At 43.5% G+C, this 23,900-nt stretch overlaps 1 protein-coding gene across 23 annotated transcripts in view; it reads left to right on the forward strand.

The window, feature by feature from the left end:
- Nucleotides 1–1,396: 1,396 nt before the first annotated feature.
- The window catches only part of LOC121532940 (receptor-type tyrosine-protein phosphatase S), a 225,496-nt gene continuing 202,992 nt past the window's right edge, over nucleotides 1,397–23,900 (forward strand). For 14 of the 23 annotated variants that reach the window (XM_045226525.1, XM_045226528.1, XM_045226536.1 and 11 more), the window contains exon 1: nucleotides 22,314–22,763. The gene's annotated coding sequence lies outside the window, so the exon portion shown is untranslated. Of the gene's footprint in view, nucleotides 1,491–22,313; nucleotides 22,764–23,900 lie in introns of those variants that run through there. The other 9 variants (XM_045226540.1, XM_045226545.1, XM_045226547.1 and 6 more) reach the window with 4 other exon arrangements.

Below are 23,900 nucleotides of genomic sequence, written 5' to 3' on the forward strand. Positions count from 1 at the left end.
CGGCACTGCTTTAGCCGTAACATTAGCCGTAGCGTTAGCCTAGCATTAGCCTCTGTGCATTGTTAGCCTGTAATGTAAGAGAGGGGGGAGCAGTAGTGCAACAGCGTGTGCAGAGAATAAATGCCATACATTAACCAAATTCCCTTTGCGCTCCTGTTGGCAGCAGAGTGGCTGCGAAGGGGAGGACACACTGCAGCCCAGATTGCCTTACCCCCTCCATGCACACATGTGTACACACACATATACATACATACATATATAGACACACAAACACTCATAAACAGATACTCTCTCATTCTCTCTCTCTCTGTCTGTCTCTCTCTCTCTTTATCTCACACACACATACATACACACACACAAACACACACACACACACACACACACACACACACACACACACACACACACACATACTGTACATCCCCCTCATCTCCTCCTCCTGCTCTCTGTGCCCCAGCCCAGCTCCACTGGGGACTAGGCACAACCCCTTTTAGCTGTTATGATTGGCCGAGCTGGAATTCAAGCGGCCCGTCAGGATGAGGAATCATGTCTCCCTGCTGGCTGGTTGTCGTGGTAACGATGGGGTTGCTGAGGGGCCTGTTTATGAACTGAGCTGAGAGAACAAGGAATGGAGAGAGAAAGGGAGGGAGAGAATGCGGGAGGGAGGGGGATAAAGGGAGGTTTAAGAGAAATAGAGGGAGGAGAAAGTCCTTTCCGCTCACTGTTGCTCAGTCATAATGCAACCGCGGCTGCCCTGGAACACACAAGGTGTCAGGATGGCATGTATAATACACACCTTTCATAATCATATTATTACAGTATTCATTGTAATGTCTTATAAAAGTTATCCTGTGGCCTCTTTTAATGATGAGATACTCTGACCTTTGGTAAAGATAACCCCTCTCCCCCCGGTGAGTGAAGCATCCACAACACACACAGACTGTGGTGCCTATCGCTCCAGACTTACTGAGAGTATTGACAGAATATTGAGTGTGTGTGTGTGTGTGACGTAGGAGAGAGAGAGACAAACTGGCCAAGCACACATGTGTAGACAAATGTACACACATGCTTGCACACATACAGGCTTACACACACACGCGTGCATTGGTGCACACACACAATGACACTTACACACACACGTATACACATACTCTGGCCAGGCCCTCATTATGGATGAGAAAAATATTTTTTTAAAGGCAAGTGGGATTTAATGCAGATTCATGCTCCAGCAATGTTCTCCAGCAATCAGCCTTGCCTCATTCGAGCCCCGCGATTCGCCACGCGGTCACCGAAGGGCAGAAAATAAGAGTGAAAATCATCTAGGCGCTAAGTTTCTCGAGGAGGCCGTTCATTTGGCAGTCCCTTTCATTAACATTTCTCTTTCATTTCTCCCTCTCTGGTTAAAGGTACACTTGAGCAAAAAGGAGAAGACAAAGCCACTGAAACAACTGAAGATATGAAGCTAAAGGGCTTTTGAAGACAAACGAGCGGTAAGTGGCTCTAAACTTTGCATGGCCCCGGCCTCCTCCATCTTGGAGGAAGGGGGAAGAAACGACAGATAGTGACCTAATTCTGTTCCAGCTCGAAGTGCTCTCGGCCCCATAAGAATCAATTGCATTTTCTTCCTCAAAAATATTGTGTAACACTCTCCAACTCTACAGCTGACATTCCTATTAGGCCTATGTCTACCACTATTACTGTACTTTTAAATGGTGCTGTTACTATAGTACTATATAATTAAAAATGCCAAAACCCCAACAATCATTACTTGTCAACCTACTATTAGCACTACTACATTTTAAAAGTATTTTAGTATTTGTAGTGATATTATTAGTAGATTAGTAGTAGTAGTAGTAGTAGTAGTAGTAGTAGTAGTAGTAGTAGTAGTAGTCGTAGTAGTAGTAGTACTAGCAGCAGTACTTGCAGTGGCACTAGTAGTAGTAACAACCTCTACTAGTCAACCATCAGTCTAATGATCTCCACACTATCAGATGTGTGTCTGTAGTAAGAGGTCAGAGTGCCACCACTCAGGTTGATTTATCCCCCATCTGCTCAGGCCATCCATCTGTATTGACAGCTGTGGCCAACAGAGAGAAAACCATCATCCAACTGTCAGAGCAGGTTAATGTTGAGGAGCGTTGTTTACCCTCTGTGGTCCAGTCTACCTGCTTGCACATTCCTCTCAGTGCTCAGTGTTTCATTTTCCTAGGTTGGAGGGCACTAACTCTTTAGTATAACTATTTTTCCCCGCTTCCTTTTGGGTATTATCTTAGCTACCTGTGTTTTTAAATACTGACAAATCTCATTGACATCAACTTTAACATATATCATATTTTATACACTGTATATTGATTGAAATTACATTTACGCACTAATCTTCCATTTAACATAGTTTTGGTGGATTTATTTGCATGTTACGCTTGCAAAACACAAATAAAAGGCTACTCTCTATGGGACACAGAAGAAAATGGACGTCCACACTCTGTAATGGATGTCAGCACTACTGTACAGTTAGCAGCTATGCAGACAGATGGTTTCTTGGCGTAACACTAGCAGGTCATTCTCCGACACTGTCTTAAGGCACACAAGCAGCATTATTAATAGCTTTATTCAGCATATTGAGGGAGATGATACTTAGGCCCTCAATGACCTGCTTCATTTAACTGTGAAAGTGGAGAACAGAGGAGTGCCACATCTGGATCCTCTGGAGCAGCAGCAGCACTCAATGTGGGAGAGACTGGGAGCAGAGGGAGGGAGGCAGTGGGTGAGGCCAGGGGGGAAGGGTGTGTGGTGGGGGGAAGAGAGGAGGAGTGTGTGTGTGGGGGGGTGAGATATCTGTGTGTGTGGGGGCTGGGTGAGTAAGCATGTGTGTGCGTGCGTGTGTGCGTGCATACAATAATGGGAATTATTTCAATACATTTTTGCAATGAAGGCAGTAGAAGACATTCAAAATAAAGATTAAGAATAACAACCATCCAAAAATGTCCTAACGTGTTGACTGTTCAAAGAATGTACAAGGACGCTTTACTTTTGCCTAAATTATTTTGGTATAATTTGTTTGTCTTCTTAACAAGATGTTGGGGCCTTCACAAGCTGTAGCATTGGCTAACTAGGTGTCATATTAGTGTGAATTTAATATTAGGGTTTAACTGCTTACTGCTTAGATTAGGCTCGAGTGGGCAATTCCTTAAGGGCTATGCACCTGAATGAACAAGGAGTACTACCTACCATTGGGTGGGCTTTAGTATGGATAGAAGTGAAAGAGCAATACTTGTGAGGGCTCTAGCGTGTTAGGTGCGCAATTAAACAAAGCCCTATTAATCTTTACTGCTAGCATTGGGTCTGTCGGCGGCGCTGTGTTTTAGCAGCAGCTAGCATGGCGGCCTTGTTTGATAGTCTGTTTAATGTGCCCGCCAGCTGCCCTGTGCGCTCTGGGCTTTGCACTCTGCTGCCGTGCACACTCTGCTCCCCTCACATGCACATCCCCCTGTCCCTGTAATACACATCATAAAGAAAAACCCTGGCAATAAACTACCATTATTCAATTATGAACGCTCCAATTATTTACAGCTGTATTTAAAGAAATGTAAATTAACCTCAAGTCTTGAGGTAATGAATTTGATTACGCCAGCGTATATAATTTCATGGTATTTGGGAATCAAAAGGCGTATTTTCTTTTTAGATGTTCCCCCCACCGGTAATGGAGACCCGGCCTAAGCAGTGTGTCGCATTTTAAAAGAGGATCATTTATATTGTTTGGGGAATATTTGTAATCATTCGAAGGCATTACATTAGTTTGTTTGTTTGTCTGTTCGTTAATGACTTTGTGTTGTGTGTATCCCATTTTGGAAACCAGCCAGGATTCATAACGGTTATTCAATTTAACCCAACCGTTAATTTCACCGATGACAACCATTTTGTACGGCTCCTAACCTCACATTGCATGAGTCATTGGATTTCACACCACCTCAAACTTTACCACTGCACAAAAAACTAACTACTTTCTCAGGCCACCGCAGTATAGTTTCATGCGTCTTTTCCTGAGTTGACAGACAAAACAAAGAGAACTGGTTAGCGATGGCGGGTATAGCCTATACCAGGGGTGTCAAACGTCCGGCCCGCGGGCCGGATCAGGCCCACAAACGGGTTTAATCCGGCCCGCGAGATGATTTTGAAAAAAAAATAAGAATTATTTTTTTTTTTTGTAAAGTATAAAAATGCGCTGCAATTTTTCTATAAAATAAACTGCTGTTCCAATTGCGTCCACTGGATGGCACAATAGCAATTGTGTTAAGCAAGCAAACTGTTTATACCTGGGCAGAGCAAGTAGGTCAAGCACGTGCAGCCAATGAGCTACTTTGTTTTGCCCGCGATATTTATTACGGCTTCTACTTTTAACATTATGTGCTTTGGCACCCTCATTGCCCCAATATGTCTCTGTCAAAAAAGAGAAAAGTGGACGCAGAGTGCAGAGTGTTCCAAGAAAAATGGTCATCCTATTTATTCACGGAATTGAATGGGAAAGCTGTATGTTTGGTGTGTTCAGAGCATGTTGCAGTGCTGAAAGAATATAACCTTCGTCGCCACTATGTGAGTCTTCATGCCGACAAATATGACAACTTTCAAGGACAGCGGAGATGAGAGAAGGTGAATGAACTGTTGGCGGGTCTGAAGAAACAGCAGTCTGTGTTTACTCACAGCCGAGACATCAGTGACGCTGCAGTGAAAGCTAGCTACCTCATTGCTAATGAAATCGCAGTGGCTTCAAAACCATTTAGTGAGGGGGGAATTTGTAAAAACATGCATGATGAAGGCAGCGGAGATTGTGTGCCCTGAAAAGCGGCAGGATTTTGCAAATATCAGCCTGACAAGAAACACAGTTGCAGACAGGATTTCCGATCTTTCAGTGGATTTGGACAGCCAGTTGAAGCAAAAAGTAAAGTCATTTATTGCGTTTTCGGTTGCAATTGATGAAAGCACGGACATTACAGATGTTGCACAACTGGCCATTTTCTTCCGCGGAGTTGATGACACATTGACCGTCACCGAGGAGTTCGTGGAGTTGGTGCCGATGACAGATACAACGACAGCAGCTGATATTTTTACCGCACTCGTCGGCGCGCTGGACAGGGTCGGAGTGGACTGGTCCCGCGCTGTCAGCCTGGCTACAGATGGTGCGCCCTCAATGATCGGGAAAAAAGCAGGCGTTGTGACAAAGTTCAGAGAGAAAGTGCAATCTGCAAATGGAGGACGTGATTTTTTGACTTTTCACTGTATTTTGCACCAGAAGGCTTTGTGTTGCAAGTCATTAAAGATGGATAACATCATGAAGGTGGTCATCCAAACTGTTAATTTCATCCGATCCAGAAGCCTGAATCACCGTCAGTTTGACAGCCTTCTCAGAGAGAAAGACCACATCTATGGCCTGCCATACCACACTGAGGTAAGATGGTTAAGCCGAGGTGCTGTGCTGAGGCGTTTCTTTGATTTACGAGAAGAAATTGAACAGTTCATGGAAGAAAAGGGCAAACCAGTGTTAGAATTTCATTCCGCAGAATGGATGCAGGACCTTGCATTTATGGTGGATGTTACAGAGCACCTGAATAACTTGAACAAACAGCTGCAAGGGCGCAACAAAGTTGTCACGCAGTATTATGACAGCATACGTTCTTTCAAGTTGAAGCTGTCATTGTGGGAGACGCAACTTGCCGGTGGTGATGCAGCTCACTTCCCCTGTCTGAATAATGTGTGCGCGACCCAACATGTGGCAGACATGAAGCGGTTCAAAGATAAAATAACGGGACTGTTACGGGAGTTTGAGCAACGCTTTCAGATTTATGTTTATATGTTTTTATGTTGATGTGCTATTGTTTTTAATTGATTTTATTTTATTTGTATATTTAACCTATTCTTGACTCTGTGGTTCTTGCACTTGTTTGGGGAACAGGATTTCATTATTTTTATCTACATTTCTGCCTGAGAAATGACACCCTGATATAGTTCTGTGATCTGTGAAACAGTTATGTTAATCACTGAGGCATTGTGTGTTTGTGTGTTCTTTTTCTTTAGAATTTTCAAATAAACTTGACGTGTTTTATGATTAATAGTGATGTTGTGCTTGTACTATTTTGGACACACTGTCCTCAGGCTCCAGCTTTATGTTGTATGTTGATCGTATTAAAACAAAGAAAACAATCTGAAGTTGTTGTTTTTAAGTTATATATACCATGATTTTTCCGGTCCGGCCCACTTGGGAATAGATTTTCCTCCATGTGGCCCCTGAGCTAAAATGAGTTTGACACCCCTGGCCTATACAGTAAAAGCTAGTTTGGAGATGCTATCATTTAGCGTTTTATTAACAAAACCAGACCAGTTGTGTGGTGCCCGAGGGCCCGGCCTACTAATCCTGAGACAGGCAGAGTGAATGGTCTGTGGCTCAGACTTGCCAGCCTCAATTAGCCCTGGTTGAGAGCACAGTGCTGTGTGGGCTGAATCCATTCTCTCCCTGGGTCAGGCCACAGTGTAAACACTGCACGGTAGAGGCAGCCATGTTGTTTTCATTGAGCCCCTTCCGTTGGTGTTGACTCCAGGCTCTAGCTACGTGCTTGTGTTGGTGTCGTACTTGTCTTGGTGTTTCGGGGCTCTCAGTGTGTCATTGTCAGAATGCATGTGCACGCTTAAACAGTGTATATTTACATTCAAACCTGTCTCATTCTCACATACCCACATTAAAAAAATACTATAGTATACTATGGTTAAATACTATAGTATTTACTGTTGTGTTTTTGCAGACTTTACTGTAGTATTTACTGTTGATTTGCGGACATGACTGTACTATACTGTAGTATTTACAGTTTACTACAGTATAAATACTGTAGTAAAAAAACGGTAATATATACTATAGTAATTACTGTAGCGTTTTTGCGGACTGTAGTATACTGTAGTATTTACTGTAGTGTTATTGCAGACATTACTGTAGTATTTACTATAGTGTTTTGTTCTATTAAGTACTGTAGTATTCTATAGTAAACTGTAGTATTTTTTCATGTGGGTACACAGTGCAAGCACCCGAACGGGCAGGTCTAGTCATGCACAGGCTGACCCCACTCTAGTCTGTCAGTGTGAGAGTAGAATCCCCCAGAATTCCTCAGTCAGTGTCAGTGGTGAGCAGGCTGTATTTGCTCTGCAGCAGCAGCGTTGTGCTGACCTCGTGAACCCGTGTGTAAACAGAGTGCCGCGGCTCCCTCAGTCCAATATTCCCCCTGCACCAAATAAGAAAGACGCAGCCAGTCAGTCAGCCAGCCAGCCAGCCAGCCAATTAGCCAAAGGTCTGGAGGGAAACAGCCCCTGGCTTCACTCATCACTCACAAAACAGTTCTCCTCTCCTCTACTCTCACAGAGGTGTGGAAAAGCTGACTGTTCACTCTCTCTCTCTCTCTCTCTCTCTCTCTCTCTCTCTCTCTCTCTCTCTCTCTCTCTCTCTCTCTCTCTCTCTCTCTCTCTCTCTTTCTCTGCCTCTCCCTCACTTACTCAAATTCCTCTTTCTCTCTCTCTCTTTCTCTCTTTCTTTCTCTAGCTCTTTCTCTCCACATTCGGATTTCTCAATGGTATTCACTCACTGGCAAATGGCAGTTGAGTTCAACAAAAGCTGAGGTGAAGAAAGGACTGAGAGAGACAGTGAGAAAGAGGATGAGTCATTGAGAGAGAAAAATTGAGAGACAGAGAGGGAGAGTGACAGAACAAAAAAGATAGATAGAGGGAAATGTGTTTGCTTACATTTTACATTTATGTCATTTAGCAGACGCTCTTATCCAGAGCGACTTACAGTTAGTGAGTGCATACATTTTTCATACTGGCCCCCCGTGGGAATCGAACCCAAAACCCTGGCGTTGCAAGCACCATGCTCTACCAACTGAGCTACAGGAGGCCTTACAGAAATGCACACAGTTAATAGCTCCTCTGTGCTGTCTAGTAATGTGTCTGTCGATTATTATCAATTACTCCTGGTGGGAGGGTCCCATTTCCTCTACATAGACCACACACCTTGTTCCACTGAGAAGTGTTAAAGAGTGTTAAAGTAGTGAGATGGGGGCTTTAAAGGACCAAGCCATGTACTATAGCGCACCCATGTATGTACTCTCAATTCACTGCTACCAGTGCAGAACACTGATAATATGTGGGGTCTCTCACACTAACACAGGGTTCTCCAACCCTGTTCCTGGAAAGCCACTCTCCTGTAGGTTTTTGCTCCAGTCCGAGTTGTAACTAAACTGATGCAGCTGATCAACCAGCTAATTATTAGAATCAGGTGCGCTAGATTAGGGTTGGAGTGAAAGACTACAGGACGGTAGCTCTCCAGGAACAGGGTTGGACAGCTCTGCACTAACACAAAGAGGTCAGAACTGATCTTGACTCACAATACACCCCTATCTCCAAATCATAAAGTGCCCGGTCACAGGCCCACAGTCAATATTAATAGCAAAGCTAGCACAAAGGACCCCCCTCCCTTCATCGCTCCACACCCCCACCCATTCCACTGCTTGTGTATCAAGGTAATGAATTCATAATCTCTAGCTAAGGCCTTTGTAGATCTCTATCGCCGTGGCGATAAGAGAAGCATCATTCTGCTCTAATAGCTGTCAGTCTGCCTCTCTTCCTGCTCCTGGCTCGGCCTCTCTCTCTCTCTCTCTCTCTCTCTCTCTCTCTCTCCCCTCTCTCTCTCTTTCTTTCTCTCTGTCAACCAAATGGGTGTTTGTGTTTGTGTGTATTGTGTGTGTGTGTGTGTGTGTGTGTGTGTGTGTGTGTGTGTGTGTGTGTGTGTGTGTGTGTGTGTGTGTGTGTGTGTGTGTGTGTATGTGTGTGCATCAGTGGAGGCTCCTCAGAGGAGGAAGGGGAGGGCCATCCTTCTCAGCGAATTTCTGAAAAATATAAATAGTAAACAATAAAAAACATATCCTTTTTAGATACAACTATGCTAAATATATTCACATCACCAAATAACTGATTAAATGAAGGTCTACAGTAGCCTTAACAGCACCCTCTAGGGTAGCACCATGGTGTAGCTGGAGGACAGCTATTTTCCGTCCTCCTCTGGGTACATTGACTTCAGTACAAAGCCTAGGAGGCTCATTGTTATCACCCCCTTCCATAGACTTACATCGTAATTATGACGACTTTCGGAGAACATCCTCCAACCTATCAGAGCTCTTGCAGTACGAACTAACATCATGTCCATCCAATCAAAGGATTAGAGAATGAATCTAATACTGAAAGCATAAGATACAGCTAGCTAGCACTGCAGTGCATAAAGTGTGGTGAATAGTTCACTCAAAAAGAGAGAAAGACAATTGTTGAACAGTTTTTAACAAATTAATTTCTTAAGAACTTAAGGAGAAGCAGCAGAGAGAAAGAGAGAGAGAGATAGCTATATTTATTTCGTTGTATATTTTTCTTCTTAGATTACCTTTCACTTACTTAGCAAATGCAGCTAATTTAGCCTACTCAACAACCTGACTCAAACAGAGAGGAATGCTATTTATGTTAGCTAGCTGGCTTAGGCTATCCAACACTGCAACTCTTCCAACTCAGGGTAAGCTTTCGGTTTTATTAATTTATTGCTACCGGGGCCCGCCGGTGTAATTGCTAAACTTCTTACTGTACACTGTACTGAGTGATTGTACACATGGATTGGATTGTGGGTTTACTAACGTGTTAGTTCCAGTTTGTTGACTATAATGTTAACATGGTGACAACGATGTAGGCTGTGTAGCGTTTCCCAAACTCGGTCCTTGGGACCCCAAGGTTTTTTTCCCCTAACACTACACAGCTGATTCAAATGATCAAAGCTTGATGATTAGTTTATTATTTGAATAACTGTGTAGTGCTAGGGCAAAAAACAAAACGTGTACCCCTTGGGGTCCTGAGGACCGGGTTTGGGAAACCCTGGGTTAGTGGTTATGGTATGAAGGTTTGGCTTGGAGAGGTTTTAGCACCTGGTCACAGACAGCTGTTATGTTGTGCACTAAAGTCCACAAGCGAAGGGAACAGGTAAGAGGAGGAGAGCGTGTAGATGCGAGAAGGAATTATACAATGAGCAAAGTGATGATGCTCTATGTAGCTGCTATGAAAATGAACTGTGTGTGGGTGATCAGGGGTGTATTCATTCTGCTGATTCGGTTGCAAAAGGTTTCTTAAATGGAAGCAAACAGAACGAAATGGGGAGGGACCTACCTGAATTTGTCCTTTCACGTTTTGCAACTGTTTGGACAAATGATTACACCCCAGATCAGCTTGATGCAGGCAAGAGTGTTCAAGGCAGTATTGAATGTGTCACTGTCTATCACCTTTGATTACTCCAATTTGTCTCTCGACCTGTGCACCTATGTTACAAACTTTCATTTGTAAGGTAAATTCATGCTCATTAAAAAAAATGTGCACCCTCCCTATTCTTGAATTGCACCGACCGCCAGTAGCATACATGTGTGTGTGTGCATGTGAAAACCATCAAGCCATCAGCAGCGGCCCCAGTACTGCTCCCCCACAAAGCTACTGTATAACAGAGAGCCAGACAGTTCTCAGCTCTCTGTGTGTCCATCCGCCAAGATGAAAGTTGTGCGAATTCCTCTAAAAAATATGATAATATATTTGAGTGTTAAGTGTCGAGGAGAGGGAGCCCCTAGGGGACGTCTAGCTGGAAATAAATGTGTTTTGTACCTGGGGCCTTCTTCTTCTTCTTCTCCTAGACCTACCTGACAAACAGTCCATCACAGGGGGAATAAACATGAGGAACTCTAAGTAACTAAAGTTGCCAGCCGCTGCTGCCACCCCTCTGGGTGACACAGAGAAACAGAGGTGGAGGGGGACTGTAGAGCATCTTTCATTTTCCTGCACATCTGTCGCCACCTGAAAACAGAACAGGAGAGAATCTGAGCTGCGTTCCCCATTGCAACAGATCTTCTCAGCCTTGGACCTTGAGTAACAAGTGGTGACTATTTTGGATTGGAATGTTACCCTGACCCCTTAAGCTTGAAAGCATATAGGGACTACATATTTATAGTATAATCCATATAGTGCCAATTTCCCAGACAGATTCCCAGAGAATCTCCTTGCATTTTAGTCCAAGACTAGGCTCAATCTGTGTCCGGGAAACTGACTCATGCTGTATGAAGTAACTTGTTAAAATATGATCGTTTTGGGATTATATCGTCTTCACAGGCTCTGTAGAAAAACTAAACAGAAAAACAATACTTAGTAACAAGAATAATATGGCAACTAATGTCTAATACTAAAAACAATGAAATAATAATAATAATAGTAAACTAAAACGTATATTAACAGCATAAAAAAGTTGGCGTACAACTACTAATAGGCCTACAACAAAAAAAACTGCTGCTACAACTACTAATACAACTAATAAAACAAAGTACCCATAATATATACATACATACAGTGCATTCGGAAAGTATTCAGACCCCTTGACTTTTTCCACATTTTGTTACGTTACAGCCTTATTCTAAAATGGATTAAAGAAATAAAAATCCCCATCAATCTACACATAATACCCCATAATGACAAAGTGAAAACAGGTTTTTAGAAATTTTTGCAAAGGTATTACATATAAAAAAACAGAAATACCTTATTTACATAAGTATACAGACCCTTTGCTATGAGATTCGAAATTGAGCTCATGTGCATCCTGTTTCCATTGAACATCCTTGAGCTGTTTCTGCAACTTGATTGGAGTCCACCTGTGGTAAATTCAATTCTTTGGACCTGATTTGGAAAGAAACACACCTGTCTATATAAGGTCCCACAGTTGACAGCGCATGTCAGTGAAAAAACCAAGCCATGAGGTTGAAGGAATTGTCTGTAGAGCTCCGAGACAGGATTGTGTCGAGGCACAGATCTGGGGAAGGGTACCAAAAAATGTCTGCAGCATTGAAGGTCCCCAAGAACACAGTGGCCTCCATCATTCTTAAATGGAAGAAGTTTGGAACCACCAAGACTTTTCCTAGAGCTGGCCGCCCGGCCAAGCTGAGCAATCAGGGGAGAAGGGCCTTGGTCAGGGAGGCGACCAAGAACCCGATGGTTACTCTGACAGAGCTGCAGGACAACCATCTCTGCAGCACTCCACCAATCAGTCCTTTATGGTAGAGTGGCCAGACGGAAGCCACTCCTCAGTAAAAGGCACATGTCAGCCCGCTTGGAGTTTGCCAAAAGGCACCTAAAGGACTCTCAGACCATGAGAAACAAGATTCTCTGATCTGATGAAACCAAGATTGAACTCTATGGCCTGAATGCCAAGCGTCACGTTTGGAGGAAACCTGGTGGGGATGTTTTTCAGCGGCAGGGAGTGGGAGACTAGTCAGGATCGAGGGAAAGATGAACGGAGCAAAGTACAGAGATATCCTTGATGAAAACCTTCTCCAGAGCGCTCAGAACCTCAGACTGGGGCGAAGGTTCACATTCCAACAGGACAGCAACCCTAAGCACACAGCCAAGACAACGGAGAAGTGGCTTCGGGACAAGTCTCTGAATGTCCTTGAGTGGCCCAGCCAGAGCCCGGACTTGAACCCGATCGAACATATCTGGAGAGACTTCAAAATAGCCGTGCAGCGACGCTCCCCAACCAACCTGACAGAGCTTGAGATGATCTACAGAGAAGAATGGGAGAATCTCCCCAAATACAGGTGTGCCAAGCTTGTAGCGTCATACCCAAGAAGACTCGAGGCTGTAATCACTGCCAATGGTGCTTCAACAAAGTACTGAGTAAAGGGTCTGAATACTTATGTAAATGTGATATTCCAGTTTTTATTTTTTATACATTTGGAAAAATGTCTAACAACCTGTTTTTGCTTCGTCATTATGGGGTATTGTGTGTAGATTGATGAGGGGGAAAAAACTATTTAACCTCTACGGGATCGGTGTCCCGTATATGGGACGGTTGAGCTAACTTGCGCTAATGTGATTAGCATGACTGTTGTAAGCAAACTTTCCAGGACATATACATGTCTTATATGGGCAGAAAGCTTAAATTATTGTTAATCTAACGGCACTGTCCAATTTACAGTAGCTATTACAGTGAATAATATCATGCCATTGTTTGAGGAGAGTGCACAACAACAAAAAATGTATCACGGCAACTGGTTTGATACATTCACCTCTGATGGTAAATAATGTACTTACATTCAGTAATCTTGCTCTGATTTGTCATCCTAAGGGTCCCAGAGATAAAATTTAGCATAGTTTTGTTTGATAAAATCAATTTTAATATTCAAATGTAGGAACTGGGTTATACAGTTTGAACCCCTGCTGTCTCTGGCTCCACACATACCCCGCCCGGCCATCTAGATGTGTGAAAGTTAGTGTATAAGCTAATGATCCATCATGTATGACATTCCTGGGAGTGTGTAAATTTACATTTTGTATTACCATATCATTTTTGTATGTTCTCTATAGTTATGTACTTGAAAATGTATAAATTGACCAATTCGGCACATTTGGGCAGACTTCATACAAATGACTTCATACAGTATTGCAATGCTTCACTGGATCAATTTAAAACTTTGCACACACACGGCTGCCATCTAGCGCATAAACTGCAATATTATATTGTGGCCTTTCTCTTGCATTTCAAAGATGATTGAAAAAAAATTAATAGAAAACACGTTTTTTTGTTTGTATTATCTTTTACCAGATCTAATGTGTTATATTCTCCTACATTAATTTCACATTTCCACAAACTTCAAAGTGTTTCCTTTCAAATGGTATCAAGAATATGCATATCCTTGCTTCAGGTCCTGAGCTACAGGCAGTTAGATTTGGGTATGTCATTTTAGGTGAAAATTGAAAAAAAGGGTCCAATCCTTAAGAGATTAATCCATTTTAGAATAAGGCTCTAACGTAACAAAATGTGGAAAAAGTCAAGGGGTGTGAATACTTTCTGAATGCACTGTATTTACAAATATCTTCACATGGTGATGTTTCTTTTAGTTAAAAATAGTTTGTTCTTAACATTTGAAAAAGGGCTGTTTGACGAACCATCAAACAGGCAAAGAGTCAATACAGGACTAAGATTGAATCGTACTACACTGGCTCTGACGCTCGTCGGATGTGGCAGGGCTTGAAAACTATTACAGACTACAAAGGGAAGCACAGCCGCGAGCTGCCCAGTGACACAAGCCTACCAGACGAGCTAAACCACTTCTATGCTCGCTTCGAGGCAAGCAACACTGAAGCATGCATGAGAGCACCAGCTGTTCCGGATGACTATGTGATCACGCTCTCCGTAGCCGATGTGAGTAAGACTTTTAAGCAGGTCAACATTCACAAGGCCGCAGGGCCAGACGGATTACCAGGACGTGTACTCCGAGCATGTGCTGACCAACTGGCAAGTGTCTTCACTGACATTTTCAACATGTCCCTGACTGAGTCTGTAATACCAACATGTTTCAAGCAGACCACCATAGTCCCCGTGCCCAAGGACTCTAAGATAACCTGCCTAAATGACTACCGACCCGTATCACTGACGTCTGTAGCCATGAAGTGCTTTGAAAGGCTGGTCAGGGCTCACATCAACAGCATTATCCCAGAAACCCTAGACCCACTCCAATTTGCATACCGCCCCAACAGATCCACAGATGATGCAATCTCTATTGCACTCCACACTGCCCTTTCCCACCTGGACAAGAGGAACACCTACGTGAGAATGCTATTCATTGACTACAGCTCAGCATTCAACACCATAGTGCCCTCTAAGCTCATCACTAAGCTAAGGATCCTGGGACTAAACACCTCCCTCTGCAACTGGATCCTGGACTTCCTGACGGGCCGCCCCCAGGTGGTAAGGGTAGGTAACAACACATCTGCCACACTGATCCTCAACACGGGGGGCCCCTCAGGGGTGCGTGCTCAGTCCCCCTCCTGTACTCTCTGTTCACCCATGACTGCATGGCCAGGCACGACTCCAACACCATCATTAAGTTTGCCGACGACACAACAGTGGTAGGCCTGATCACCGACAACGATGAGACAGCCTATAGGGAGGAGGTCAGAGACCTGGCCGTGTGGTGCCAGGACAACAACCTCTCCCTCAACGTGACCAAGACAAAGGAGATGATTGTGGACTACAGGAAAAAAAAGAGGACTGAGCACGCCCCCATTCTCATCGACGGGGCTGTAGTGGAACAGGTTGAGAGCTTCAAGTTCCTTGGTGTCCACATCACCAACAAACTATCATGGTCCAAACACACCAAGACAGTCGTGAAGAGGGCACGACAAAGCCTATTCCCCCTCAGGAGACTGAAAAGATTTGGCATGGGTCCTCAGATCCTCAAAAAATTCTACAGCTGCTCCATCGAGAGCATCTTGACTGGTTGCATCACCGCCTGGTATGGCAACTGCTTGGCCTCCGACCGCAAGGCACTACAGAGGGTAGTGCGTACGGCCCAGTACATCACTGGGGCCAAGCTTCCTGCCATCCAGGACCTCTATACCAGGCGGTGTCAGAGGAAGGCCCTCAAAATTGTCAAAGACTCCAGCCACCCTAGTCATAGACTGTTCTCTCTGCTACCGCACGGCAAGCGGTACCAGAGTGCCAAGTCTAGGTCCAAAAGACTTCTCAACAGCTTCTACCCCCAAGCCATAAGACTCCTGAACAGCTAATCATGGCTACCCGGACTATTTGCACTGCCCCCCACCCCATCCTTTTTACGCTGCTGCTACTCTGTTAATTATTTATGCATAGTCACTTTAACTCTACCCACATGTACATATTACCCCAACTACCTCAACTAGCCGGTGCCCCCGCACATTGACTCTGCAACGGTACCCCCCTGTATATATAGCCTCCCTACTGTTATTTTATTTTACTTCTGCTCTTTTTTTTTCTCAACACTTTTTTTGTTGTTGTTTTATTTTTACTTTTTTTGTTAAAAATAAATGCACTGTTGGTTAAGGGCTGTAAGTAAGCATTTCACTGTAATGTCTGCACCTGTTGTATTCGGCGCATGTGACCAATAAAATTTGATTTGATTTGATTTGATTTCTTAAATTCACTGTGTGGTTTTATTTCCCTGATTTCTATAGGTAAATTATTCCAGTCATGATGTACCCTTTGAATTTGTAATTGCTGCCGTTGTCGAAAGGAGTAGTGTGAGTCTTTTAAAGTTAGGTGTTCCTTAATATATACAGGGAAATGTAAGTAAAAATAAATTGCTACCAATGCAGTTGTCTTCTGTTTGGGAGTGACAGCCCATTTAGTGATTCATACAGTTTGCAATGATGTGTCTTATAATGACATCCAGGAATGGATTTTTTTTATAGATGATGTCACCATAGTCTAGGATAGGAAGCAGCTAATGGGTTACTAAGGTCTTTCTAATGGATACAGTAAAACAATTCTTAGATCGGTATAGTAACCCAAGCTTATAGTTAATTGTTTTTCTAATATAATCAATATGCTTTCCTAAAGATAATTCAGAATCTATGCTCAAACCCAGATATTTCAAACAATCAACACTTTAAAGCATTGTTCTATCACTTTCATGTGCATGACTTAGTAATGAGACACATCACATCCAAATTATATCTCTTCCACTTTCTCCAGTGCAGTTACACAGCTTTTGTGAACGCTCAACAAAAACAATAGGAGGGAGAGAGAGAGAGAGAGAGAGAGAGAGAGAGAGAGAGAGAGAGAGAGAGAGAGAGAGAGAGAGAGAGAGAGAGAGAGAGAGAGAGAGAGAGAGAGAGAGAGAGAGAGAGAGAGAGAGAGAGAGAGAGAGAGAGAGAGAGAGAGCGAGAGAGAGCACAGAAGATAAGAACTCCCAGTGTAGTCGACTCATTACTCTGTTATGGATTGCACATGTCAAGCAGTAAGTGCTCCTTTATCCTTCCACGCACTAACCCGTATTTCCCTAGCCTCAGTGAAATGTACCATGTTAAGCCCCACGCCACCAGGGGAAAAGTGGTGTGCAGTGCTCCAAGATTTATCGGAATGATTAAATTAGGCAACGGCTAATAAAGAGGATGGGGAGGGGAAAAAATCTACATAAAATCACTCCAAACTTTTTATTCAGTGTTCAAATTGATTATCCCCATTATACCTTGTATGGTGTTACATATCAAACTGGGTTTTAAACAAAGAGTAGTAGGGAGGGGAGGCTGCTCACATGGGTAGTTTGTCACAGAATGTTTGTCACTAGAGATGGACTAGAGATGGATCTTTTAAAGACTTTATCCATTATGATCTGAGCCACTTGAAAAGTTCACTGCACAAATACACCCTCAAATTGGAGAACTGTCCTTTTTAGTGCCTTGTCTCCCAAACTGGCATGCCAAGCCTACCCTGATTCTATTTTCTTGTGCAATCCATTGAGGATGGTAACATCCTCAAGACTAATAAACAGAAGTGTTGACATAGTTAGATTTGAAGGTGTTCATATCAAATATAATAGATTTGAACAGAGCCTAGGGCCAAACAATGGAGACCAACTTGTACTTGTACAGGATGAACCAGTCATGCATGCTAACTGAAATTCAGGCAGGGGATCTGTAACAGCTGATTTGAAAAGTGCAACTACAGCACTATTACATTACTATTGCGTTTTGGTCTTTAAACAACTTTGTTGTTAAAAACTCTCCCATTAAAGAGCCTTTAGGAAGCTGTCATTTATTGACAAACTCTCATTAAGATTAAACTTGTTTGATCTTTGGTTTTGAATTAGGCTAATGGTACTTATTTATGACTTTTGCACCTACAGTGAGTGAAAAAGTATTTGATCCCCTGCTGATTTTGTACATTTGCCCACTGACAAATAAATGATCAGTCTATAAATTTAATGGTAGGTTTATTTGAACAGTGAGAGACAGAATAACAACAAAAAAACCTAGAAAAACGCATGTCAAAAATGTTAGAAATTGATTTGTATTTTAATGAGGGAAATAAGTATTTGACCCCTCTGCAAAACATGACTTAGTACTTGGTGGCAAAACCCTTGTTGGCAATCAGAGGTCAGACGTTTCTTGTAGTTGGCCACCAGGTTTGCACACATCTCAGGAGGGATTTTGTCCCACTCCTCTTTGCAGATCTTCTCCAAGTCATTAAGGTTTCGAGGCTGACGTTTGGAAACTAGAACCTTCAGCTCCCTCCAGAGATTTTCTATGGGATTAAGGTCTGGAGACTGGTTAGGTGTCACGCTCTGGCTCCGGGACTTGGTATTTTGGGCCAGAGTGTGTTAATTTTTGTTGTGTTTGGGTATTGGTTGGGTGGTTATTGGTTGTTTCTGTGTTTGGTCGAGTGACTCCCAATCAGTGGTAACGAGTGTCAGCTGTCGGCTCGTTATCTCTGATTGGGAGCCATATTTAAACTGTCATTGTTCACTTTGGGGTTGTGGGTTTTTGTTCTATGGTTCAGTCAGTGTAACTGAGGACTTCACGGATCGTGTTTTGGTTTTGTAGTCTCGTGTGTTTCAACATTAAAGTCATCATGTTCACTCCCAACGCTGCGCTTTGGTCCTATTTCATAGGCGATCGTGACAGAAAAACCCACCACAACGAGACCAAGCAGCATTTCCAGGAGTTGGATGACGAGTGGTGGAGACCGAAGAGCGAAGGTTGGGCAAGGACTATAGAGGCCTGGTCCACGGGGAGGAGAGACCCCCAGAAATTTTTTAGGGGGGGGCTCACGACGTCGGGGCAGCAGGAGTACGGGATTGAGGAGTGCAGAAGGTTGGCAGAGGAGGCCGCCAGGTTAAGGGGGCCACTGGTCACGAAGGGGAAGGAAGGTGTGGAGGCAGGGCGAAAGGTACTGGGGTGTGTTACCAGTCCGGTCCGGCCCGTTCCTGATCCCCGTGGAGGGCCAGGGGTGTGTGTCCCCAGTGCGGTCCTGTCTGTTCCTGTTCCTCGCATGGAGCCTGTGGTGCGCGTCGCCAGCCCGACTCGGCCTGTTCCTGCTCCCCGCACCAAGTCTGTGGTGCGTTTCGTCAGCCCTGTCCGGCCCGTGCCTGCTCCCCGCACCAAGCCAGCGGTGCGCGTCGCCAGCCCAGCCCGGCCTGTTCCTGCTCCCCGCACCAAGTCTGTGGTGCGTTTCGTCAGCCCTGTCCGGCCCGTGCCTGCTCCCCGCACCAAGCCTACGGGGTGCGTCGCCGGCCCAACCCGGCCTGTTCCTGCTACTCGCACCAGGCTAAGGGTGCGAGTCGTCAACCTGGGTCAGCTCGTTCCGGCTACTCGCACCAAACCAAGGGGGCGAGTCGTCAACCGGGTTCAGCCTATTCCTGCTACGCGCACCAAGCCAGGGAGGCGAGTCGTCAGCCTGAGGAGGTCCGTTCCGGCTCCACGCACCAAGCCGAGGAGGCGAGTCGTCAGCCAGGTCCGGTCCGTTCCTGCCTCACGCGCCAAGCTAGGGGTGCGCGTCATCAGTACTGATCCAGCCAGCTGGTATGGATCGGACCGGGGCCATTACGGGGGGATTGATGTAGGGTGGTGGTCAAGCCCGGAGCCAGAGCCGGAGCCGCCTCCGAGGAGCAACACCCACCCAGCCCTCCCCTATTTGGGTTTTTTGAGGCGCGGTCGCAGTCCGCGCCTTTAGGGGGGGGTACTGTCACGCTCTGGCTCCGGGACTTGGTATTTTGGGCCAGAGTGTGTTAATTTTTGTTGTGTTTGGGTATTGGTTGGGTGGTTATTGGTTGTTTCTGTGTTTGGTCGAGTGACTCCCAATCAGTGGTAACGAGTGTCAGCTGTCGGCTCGTTATCTCTGATTGGGAGCCATATTTAAACTGTCATTGTTCACTTTGGGGTTGTGGGTTTTTGTTCTATGGTTCAGTCAGTGTAACTGAGGACTTCACGGATCGTGTTTTGGTTTTGTAGTCTCGTGTGTTTCAACATTAAAGTCATCATGTTCACTCCCAACGCTGCGCTTTGGTCCTATTTCATAGGCGATCGTGACATTAGGCCACTCCAGGACCTTAATGTGCTTCTTCTTAAGCCACTCATTTGTTGCCTTGGCCGTGTGTTTTGGGTCATTGTCATGCTGGAATACCCATCCACGACCCATTTTCAATGCCCTGGCTGAGGGAAGGAGGTTCTCACCCAAGATTTGACGGTACATGGCCCCATCCATCGTCCCTTTAATGCGGTGAAGTTGTCCTGTCCCCTTAGCAGAAAAACACCCCCAAAGCATAATGTTTCCACCTCCATGTTTGACGGTGGGGATGGTGTTCTTGGGGTCATAGGCAGCATTCCTCCTCCTCCAAACACGGCGAGTTGAGTTGATGCCAAAGAGCTCCATTTTGGTCTCATCTGACCACAACACTTTCACCCAGTTCTCCTCTGAATCATTCAGATGTTCATTGGCAAACTTCAGATGGGCCTGTATATGTGCTTTCTTGAGCAGGGGGACCTTGCGGGCGCTGCAGGATTTCAGTATTTCACGGTGTAGTGTGTTACCAATTGTTTTCTTGGTGACTATGGTCCCAGCTGCCTTGAGATCATTGACAAGATCCTCCCGTGTAGTTCTGGGCTGATTCCTCACCGTTCTCATGATCATTGCAACTCCACGAGGTGAGATCTTGCATGGAGCCCCAGGCCAAGGGAGATTGACAGTTATTTCGTGTTTCTTCCATTTGCAAATAATCGCACCAACTGTTGTCACCTTCTCACCAAGTTGCTTGGCGATGGACTTGTAGCCCATTCCAGCCTTGTGTAGGTCTACAATCTTGTCCCTGACATCATTGGAGAGCTCTTTGGTCTTGGCCATGGTGGAGAGTTTGGAATCTAATTGATTGATTGCTTCTGTAGACAGGTGTCTTTTATACAGGGAGACAGAAATCTTTCTGATTGAGAGGGGGTCAAATACTTATTTCCCTCATTAAAATGCAAATCAATTTATAACATTTTTGACATGCGTTTTTCTGGATTTTTTTGTTGTTATTCTGTCTCTCACTGTTCAAATAAACCTACCATTAAAATTATAGACTGATCATTTCTTTGTCAGTGGGCAAATGTACAAAATCAGCAGGGGATCAGATACTTTTTTCCCTCACTGTATATAGTGCCAATTATGTGTTATTTGGCTTGTAACCATAGCAGATCCCTTTTTGGTGCTATATATAACCTTTATTGGAAGGTTCTATAAAGAACCATGCTTATAATATTCCAAATTGAACCTTTAATGTGCTATGAAAAAACATGTTATAAGGTTCTATAAAGAACCATTAATAAAAGGTTCTATATAGCACCAGAATAGAACACTTTTTTCCTTGTTCTTCATAGAACCTTAATGGAGAATGGTTCTATAAAGAACCGTCTTCAATCTCGAGGGTTCTTTGTAGATCCTTTTGAAGAACCATACAGGTTTTTTTTCTTTTTTTTTCTGGTATGCCATATTATATAGTTTAATTTCCATAGATGTTATTATTGTGCTAATTGCCAAGTTGAATCAGATTTGCTAGCCCTGAAAGGGCTGGGGCTGCCTGAGGAGAAAATTGAGAACTGACTTAGACAACAGCTCTCAATTGACAGAAGGCCAAACGTGAGTCTTTTACAAGACACCATTAATGGCCATAGTCATATTCACAATGCAATGTCATAACACAAGATTATGTCAACTGGAATGACACTTTTACTCACTGTTGAAGAAAAAGAGCTTATGGGCAAACCACGCCCCAAAATATTCGAATGAGCCACCTACATTTTAATTATCACTAAAAGAGGGAAGAACCCTTTTCTAACCTGCAAAGAACACTTGACGAACCCTCTTTTCTTAATGTGTATCATATTAATTTCATGAACCTATGAATTATTAAGTCAGATTTCAATTGTGTAGGCCTATTGTCTAACAACAATATTGCCAACATTTACATTTAATTTATAACATTCAGTTATTTAACCACAAGCATGGTAGTTTGATAAATAAATGTTTGATCAAATGAATGTGTAAATAATTAATGTTTATTCTTTGCGGAACTCTGCTGTTCAGAATGAACGGAATGGACAGACGCACGCGCGCAAATTGCGCAAATCAGGTCCAAATGCAGCCTACTATCCTTGCTTATCTATCGTAGTGTAAAATACCATATCTGACTGTTTGAGAACAAATGTAAGAAAACTGGCTAATTTAAGATCACTATTTCTACGTTATACACATAAACCGCTACCACCCCTCCCTCTCTCCTGGCCCAGTTTTTCTCCAAGGGGTCGACCGTGGTTTCAAATAACGTTCGACCCCAAATCCTCATCTGTTTCCACTCTGTAATGTCATTCACAAGCGAGCGGTCACGTGAGTGTAGAGAGGAGGCAGTACGTTATTTTTTGCAGTTGTGGGGGTGGGGGGGTAAATCGACTATGGGGCACTCGACACCCGTCTTCCCACCCTCAGTCGAATGAGGTGGATTTAGGAATAATCCTAAACCTGGGACGTGGAGATAAACCACAGCAGCAAACAGATACGCATGGAAATCATCGCACGGCTCGCATTTGGGAACATATACTTTTGTTCTATTGTGGCGATCTATTTACTGTAAGCGAATGATATGAAAACGGAATACAGACTTGGAAGAAAGAGCATGATTGTTGCGGTGGTTTCCCCCGTATAAAAGTGACTCAACACTTTTACCCAATTGAAATGTATGATTATTATTCACTTCTTTATTTCATGGATGCAACATAAGCGTTTTTGCAGGGGAAAAGGAATTTTCAAGTGTCCCTCATCTGCCCCCCATAAACTAACTTCTCGGAGGGGGGCGGTTTAAAAAAAAGACTCTTCTAAAGTAAGTTCTTACTATTTACTTTCTGTCTTTCTGGCGTTTTTTAGAGAAATGAGAACGAAAAAATTGTTGTTTGATACAAAGTTACTATACATAGGCTGTGAACATTTTCCCACGTAGTCTTCAACGTACCATTACTCGCATCCCGCAGATGCCTTTGTTCAACTTTACAAAACGAAAACAATTTAAAAACACTTATTTCACACCAGTATGAAAAAGTTATATTATAACTGCATTATTACATCAAAACGTTATTTTTTGCTTAAGTAATTCATCTTTTCAACCATAACTAACAAAGTCATTAGTGTTTTCTTGTATTTTACTTACAGTCAGCAACACATTGGATAAATAAAGCTTCAATGTTGCAGTATATAGCCAAGCCTTTTAAATGTATTGATACAATGAAGTTGAATTCATTTATTACTAGTTTTTGTATAGAACCTAGTCTGTAATCTACAGTAACCTAGTTAAATGTGGTAACTTCACTATGTTTTCGTATTGCAAACGGCGCGGCAATTGGTGAAGGCTTGTGCCCCGGGGAAATGCGCTTTTCACTTCGTTCCCAAGGACGGCCTATCTCAAGACTGTAATTATGTTGATGATGTGTTCCTTTTGAGATGAGCTAAATTGTAGGAGTCTCTATTGAAGCGTGATTTGAGGGTGATTGTCATGAAATCATTGGGCATAAAATATCTAGGCCTATTCCAAATTATAGCTCAGAAAAATATTGAAGTTGAGCCATAGCTTCTGTTTTACTATTCTATAACATCAGTTCAATAAATCAGTGAAGAGGCGGTGAACTTCTGATGATGCATGCTGTGCTGGAAAGTTTTGGACACGGTTCAGTTGCCCACAGGCACTGCTGAATTATCCTATTTTATGTAGGACGAATCGAATTTGATTCACAATTGGTCTTGATTTAGCATCTAAGCACCTTTAAAATCTTTCCAGAGGGAACAGTTTGTTCCTTTTGAACAAACTCTCAGTTAATTTAAACCCAAATAAGGAAAGACAATGAATCAGTGTGATGGATACATAGAAATATAACAAAATAGAATAGCCTAGCCTATATTGAACAGCGGCCCCCCATGAAATGCTGTATGTTCGGACTATATTGTTGTCATAGAGATACACTCTATG

This window comes from Coregonus clupeaformis, chromosome 17 (genome assembly GCF_020615455.1).
Source record: "Coregonus clupeaformis isolate EN_2021a chromosome 17, ASM2061545v1, whole genome shotgun sequence".
Lineage (NCBI taxonomy): Eukaryota > Metazoa > Chordata > Actinopteri > Salmoniformes > Salmonidae > Coregonus > Coregonus clupeaformis.